Here is a 6818-nt window from a genome sequence, read left to right on the forward strand (position 1 = left end):
AAATGGGTGAATATATAAAATATTAAAAATAAATGGAAGTTTGATCGAGAGAAATCATTTAGAGCCCAAACTATTGTAGGAAGAGCTAAATTTTCTTTAATTTGTAGTTTTTTAAAAAACATATTTCTATCACTGAAGTTTTGAAGATACTTAGACCAAAATAAAGAGACAGAAAAACAACAACAAACCCCTGAAGAAACTAAAACTTGCCAATATAACAAAAAGAATTCTGTTTCCACCTCTCCTAAAAAGAATCCCCAAAATGACTCTTTCGATGGGTCTAGAGTGCCAGCATTTTTCTTTAATAGTGAAGCAATATAAATGTAAAGTGAAAGGTGGCAAATTCAGAGTCATTTGTACTGATCTGTTTTCAAAATGAAGTAGACTTGAGTTCTAACAAATAAGAAAAAATAATTTCTGTTTTTCTATAATTCCAAAGGTTATTGACTAAGTTAAGAATTTGGGAGGCATACTCATTAGTAATTTATGGTAACCTTCATAGTACAATCCTTATAAAGCAGATGGGCTACCAAGGTGGCTGCATATGAAAAAGAAAGTATTCATTATCTCCTTGACAAAAACGGGAATGTGAATGTATCTTTGCTAATTCCTGTAGAGCTTTCCATTTTAGTTATCATTAGTTTTTTAAAAAATTTTTGAAAGAAAAATAATAATGTGGCCCTAAGGTATTTTTCCAAAAATGAACGTAAAATCATTAATCTACTTCTTTTAAAACGTAGCACTATGTAAAATCTAGTTTATATCAGTAACCATGGATGATTACACTGTATCTATTTATATTATATATAAGAGAGTGAACAACACTCTATACCACTCCACTAACTAAAATGAAACATTTTAGTAAACCAAAGGTCTTGCTCTTTTTAGTATTTCTGAGTTTATAAATTCTGCAAAGTTTTAATATGCTTATAATCCTACCATCAATTTTGAATTGTTGTTCACAACTTACCAAGTATTTTTACAAACATATTATTTGATAATTGCAAAAAAAATCCCATAAATTAAATGCAGAAGGAATCATCATTAGTTTCAAATTTACCATCAGGAAAAGTTTAAAACAATTTGCACAAGCTCATGTTAGATGAATTGCTTAAGAAGGGTACCCAATTCTTCTTTCTTTAAGTCCCATATCTTATATTAAACCCACTTTTTGTAAAACAAAAATATTTTAAAAGAATTTAATTTATGGTATGGTTAATAAGGAATATTAAATGAATAAAAAGTATAAAACGGAAAAAATAGACAACTATTTACTCTCTGACAGATGTAAGGCTGCAAACAAATACAGTGGGGAGACTAGCTTGGAATAAATGTTTTTTATTTTCTTGGACCTACTGAAATTCCTTTTACTGATTTATATAAAAGGAGAAAAATGAAAACTGGCCTAACAAAAATTAGTAAAATAAATGGAAGGATTTTTTACAGATTCTACTGAGGTGTCCTGCAGAAAGATAAAATATTTAGACAAATACATATTTGTTTTTTTGAGACTGAGACTTTGTCCCTGGTCCAATAACTAAGTTGGCTATTGGCAGAATATATTATTAACCCTTGAAAGAACTATGCTTCTAACGGTTTCAGACCACTAAATTCTATGAGACATATGAATTTGGAAGACAATCTTGTTTTTTTGATATTGGCAATAACCCATTATTCCTAGTACTTCTTATATAAGAAAAGGTCTACTCTTCTTATATAAGAAAAGGTCTACTTTTCTTATTTTTCATCTTGAACCTACCATTGTTTAAAAAATACATTCCAAAAATCAGCTCAAAACTATTCTTGCTTGCTTCTAATGGCACCTTTGTACTAGGGAGTACTGAAGAACACCACACCAAAAAATTAACTGGTTTGAGAAATTTTTTAAAATCTAAAGGTCTTTTATATGTGTGTGCATATAATAATCTTTTAATGAGTTTTTGGCTTTAGTTTTAATCATCAGTAAATAAGTAAATTTTCTAAGCGAATGATTTAAGCAAAATGGTTGCTATATGTAAAATCAATAATTCCACTGAAAAAAACCATACCTTAAGTATAAGGCCTGATTTAATATAACAGCAAAAGAGGAAAGAAAAAATGGAAGAGGAAGGGCTAGTTAAGAGAATTGCCCATTATATGCTGAACTTTTAAATTATTACTTCTGGTTAAGAAAAAAATTTTTCAGAAGATATACTTCTGAGCTTGAGATAATAGATTTTAGTAATTCAGTATTTAGAAAACTGAATTGATCTGAGAAGATATTTTACCATTTAATCAAAACTTCATTGATGTGTATGAAAAGGTAGAAGCTGTCTTGAAAATTAATTTATTCTCTTATGCAAACTAATATATCAATAATTTGACTAAAATATGATTCCTGTGGTCAATACTTTCAAAGTAAAATTTCAACCTTTTCATTTTACCTCATTGAAAAATTGGAACATTAAACTTTGCTTATATAACCAAGGTCATACAATAAATGAGCCATGAGTAAAGCCTGAGATGACTAATCCAACAATAGTAAGATATATATACTAAAATTCCCTTTTTTTAGTTAAAATATTTTTTGTTCTAAAGAAAATTTTTATGCCAGGCCTGGTGGCTAATGCCTGTAATCCCAGCACTTTTGGAGCCTTAACAGGCAGATCCTTTGAGCCCAGGAGTTAGAGAGCAGCCTGGGCAACATGGTGAAACCCCATCCATACAAAAAATACAAAAAAATTAGCCGGACATGGTGGTACATGCCTGCAGTCCCAGCTACTTGGGAGGCTGAGGTGGGAGGATTGATTGAGTCAAGAAGGCAGAGGTTGAAGCGAGCTGAGATGGCCCCACTGCACTCCAGCCTGGGTGACAGAGCAAAACCCTTTCTCCAAAAAAAAAAAAAAAAACATATATATAAAACACGTACATATGTATATGTATAAATGAGAAGAATCTAACCAAAACATTGTACTGCTTAATTTCAATATATTATAAATGTTGAAAGTACCAAAGTAAAAAATACATATGAAACTTCCATTTAAAGATTTATATATTAGAGACTATACCTTTAAATATACTTTTATATTTCAGAAGTGAAGAAAAATTACAAGCAACTATTTGATACTACTGTGATCTGGGAAAAAAACTTCCTGATATTATTAGGTATACCACCCTTTCCAAGTATTTATATGTCGATTAGAAAAACATTAGTGACTAGAAAAGTATTTAAAATAATGCCCTTACAAGAATATGCTTTTCTTTTACCATATATAATTTAACTCTAACTGAAATATATTCCTATAATGCCACCTTACTGTCCACTCTGTAAGAATATTTTAAGGAATTATAAGTAGTTCAATAACAAATATCCTTTGGATGGGATCCAAGGTGAATAATAAATATAAATTATGTTGATACTATCTAATGTCATGCTTCAAATTTTCCTTTTGTGGGAGTCAAAAGTTATTCTACGTATTTGAAAACACAATTATTAAAATATGAGAAAGCTTGTGTTATAAACCAAAGAAAATTCATTATTGGCATGCTTGTTCTCTTCCCCCAGTTTAATATAAGAAACTACTAAAAGGGGATATAAGAAAATTCTCCCTCATGACATATAACACAGATCCTTGCGTTATAAATAGATGTTACATTCAAAGTCAAATTTAATTAAAATGAAAAACTGATGAAAAAGTCAACCTCCAAAGGTCTTGCCAAGAATGTGAGATTCATTAATTATTTTAATCAACAAATATATATTATATATTAAGTTCCTTTTATGTGACAAGAACTGTGCTAGGTACTATAGTTACAATGGTAAATAAGTTAGATTTAGATCCTCTCTATGGAGCATATAGTCTAGGGGAACAGAAAAGCAAGAAACAAAAGAAAAAGATAATTACAGATGATGATAAATATAAAGTAAATAAACAGGTTGTTGAGGTAGAGACAAAGGGAAGGAAAGTCCAACTTTGGAAAGAGTCATTAAGTAAGGCATTCTCAAGTGTTTAACCTGATACCTTAGCCCACATAAGTCCGATCACACAATGATCTGTAGGCCACAGAACATTAATAATAATAATAATGAACACTTATTGAGTGGCAGGCATAGTAATAACTTCACATGAATCATCTTGTTAACTTTGCCGCTACATATTATTCTCCAGAGAGATTAAGCAACTTGTCCAAGATAGATACAGCTAGAGTAGAGAAACCAGGATCTGACTCCAGGAAATATGACAGCCACCAGGGCCTTCTGGCTAATGTAATAAGAAATCATTTCAATGTTTTAAGTGGGAGTTGACATAATCTCTTTTACTTTTAAGATCAGCTGGAAGCTAGATGGCTACTAAATGCGGGCAAACTGGAAGGTCAGGAGGCCAACAGGTGAGCCTTGGACAACAGATAAAAGAGATCTAGATGAGCGTAAGAGCAGTGGAGATAAAGGTAAATAAATAGATTCAAAATACATTTGGAGGTAGGATCAGTAAGACTTGCTTACGGATTAATTACAGGGAATGAGGGAGAAAGAGGAATCAGGTATGATTTTTAGATACTCCCTTAATCAATTATGTAGGTAGGCAGTGATACCATTTGCTAAGAAGGGGTGAACAGAGTTACAGGGGAAAAAAAAAAAAACAGTATATCTGAACTATCTAGCTAGAGGTTTAAATGTGGTATCATGGTCACATGGATGGTATTTCAAGTCAGGGGAATGGATGAAACTCCAGGAAGAGAGAATAGAGAGAAAAATGAACAGAGGAAAAAAAGCAGAAAATGCAGGACTGAGCCCAGAGAATATGAACAGTCAGATATTGTTCAGTGGAAAAGATGAAGAAAAAGACAGCAATTAAGGAAAAGTCACGGAATGTTGCATAATTTAAAGGTGCAGAGATTTTTTTCAAGAATGATGAAGTAGTCAACTTCTACTGGAAGTAGCTGGGAGATGGAGTACAATGTGGACAGAGAAATATCCATTACATTGGGTAGTTTGTAGATTATTAGCAATTGGTATTCTTTTAAAAATTCTTGGTGGAGTGATGAGGGGCAGAAGCCAGAGAAAAGTGGATAAGAGAATGACTCTAAAGTAAGAAAATGATGGCAGTGCGAAGAAGTGCTTCGGAGAAGTCTGGTGATGAAGTGGAATTGTGAAATTAGCATTGGCAGAGGGGAATTATAGGTTCAATGGAGAATCTTTTTCTTTTTAAGGTAGGAGGTACCGGTATATGTTCTATAAGGGTGGGATTGATCCAGCAGTAGTAAAGAGATTGAGGATGAGGAGACAGAAAGTTGATAACTAAAGGAAGAGGGGAATCACACACTATCTGGTGTTTTGTGATTGGCTTCTTTGCTAAGCTTAGTAGGTTTTCAAGGTACATCCATGTGGCAGCATGAATCAGTACTTCATTTCTTTTTACGCCTGAATAATATTCCGCTACATGGATACAGACACACATGCACCTAGGAGTCATGTGCTGGGTCATATGGTAACTCTATGTTTAACCTTTTGAAAAATTGCCAGGTTGCTTTTCAAAGTGAGTGCACAATTTTCTTTTCCCCCCAGCAATGTATGAAAGATTCAGTTTTTCAAAATCCTCACCAAAATTTGTTATTAAGTGATTTTTTGAACATAACCATCCTAGTTAGTATGCAGGGTTATTTCATTGTGGTTTTGCATTTCCCTGATGGCTAATGATGTCAAACAATATTTTAGTGTTTATTAGCCATCTGTATACTCCCCTTGGAGAAGTGTCTATTCAGATTCATTGCCCATTTTTAAATAAGTTGTCTTTTTATTACTGAGTTGTAAAAGTTATTTATATACATTGTAGATACAAAACCCTTATCACAGGGGTCCCCAACCCCTGGGCCATGAACCAGAACCTGTCCATGGCCTGTTAGGAACTGGAGCTGCAGGGCAGGAGGTAAGTGGTGGGCCAGTGAACATTATCACCTGAGCTCCAGCTCCTTCACTTAGGCATTAGATTCTCACAGGAGTAAGAACCCTACTGTGAACTGCACGTGTGAAGGATCTAGGTTGCATGTGCCTTATGATACTCTAACTAATGCCTGATGATCTGAGGTGGAACAGTTTCATCCTGAAACCATTCCCTGCCACCACGGTCCGTGGAAACACTGTCTTCCACAAAACCAGTCCCTGCTGCCAAAAAGGTTGGGGACCGCTGCCTTATCAGATTATGATCTGTAAAAATTGTCTCCTATTCTGTCATCTTTTTGCCTTCTTCATGGTGTCCTCTGAAACACAAAGTGTTAATTTTTATTATGTTCAATGTATCTTCTATCTTAATAATGTAAAACTTCAATACATACTCAGATTCCAAAATGCATTCTTAACTCTTAAAAGATTTTGGTTACTTATCACTATTCTGTTTACTTTTCTGTAATTGAGAAAAGTGTTTGTCAACTCATTTTTTCTCTTTGTGACAGCTCAGTAATTTACAAAGTTTTATTTTATACTTTACTGCTTCCTTCGATTTGTGCTATAACATTGTGAAAATTAATATTTCTTTTGAACACAACTTTTTCATTATAAATTAAATACTGTGATATAATTGCAAAGTAAACAAATGAATTTCCATAAAGCTAATTTATCTTTATATTTTCCAAATTTTTTACTTCAAATTCTTGTTACATTTTCAATTGTGTTTGAAATATCATATACTATTTTCAATTTAAATTTACTAATTATTTTTTAGTCTGTGGGTAAAGAGAAATTAAAAATTTGAACAAATTAATTCAGTTTTTATGTCAGTTCTCATTTGAAGGTCTCCCAGTAACCTACCAAAACAAGTCTCTCTATTTTTTTTTTTTTTTTT

The 6818-nt window shown here is 32.5% G+C and overlaps 1 protein-coding gene across 2 annotated transcripts in view; it reads right to left on the reverse strand.

Moving 5' to 3' along the window:
- RUNDC3B (RUN domain containing 3B) overlaps positions 1-6818 on the reverse strand; it is a 199866-nt gene that overhangs the window by 99142 nt on the left and 93906 nt on the right. The window lies entirely within an intron of this gene.

Source organism: Rhinopithecus bieti, unplaced genomic scaffold (assembly GCF_001698545.2).
Source record: "Rhinopithecus bieti isolate Rb0 unplaced genomic scaffold, ASM169854v2 scaffold_1558, whole genome shotgun sequence".
Classification (NCBI taxonomy): domain Eukaryota; kingdom Metazoa; phylum Chordata; class Mammalia; order Primates; family Cercopithecidae; genus Rhinopithecus; species Rhinopithecus bieti.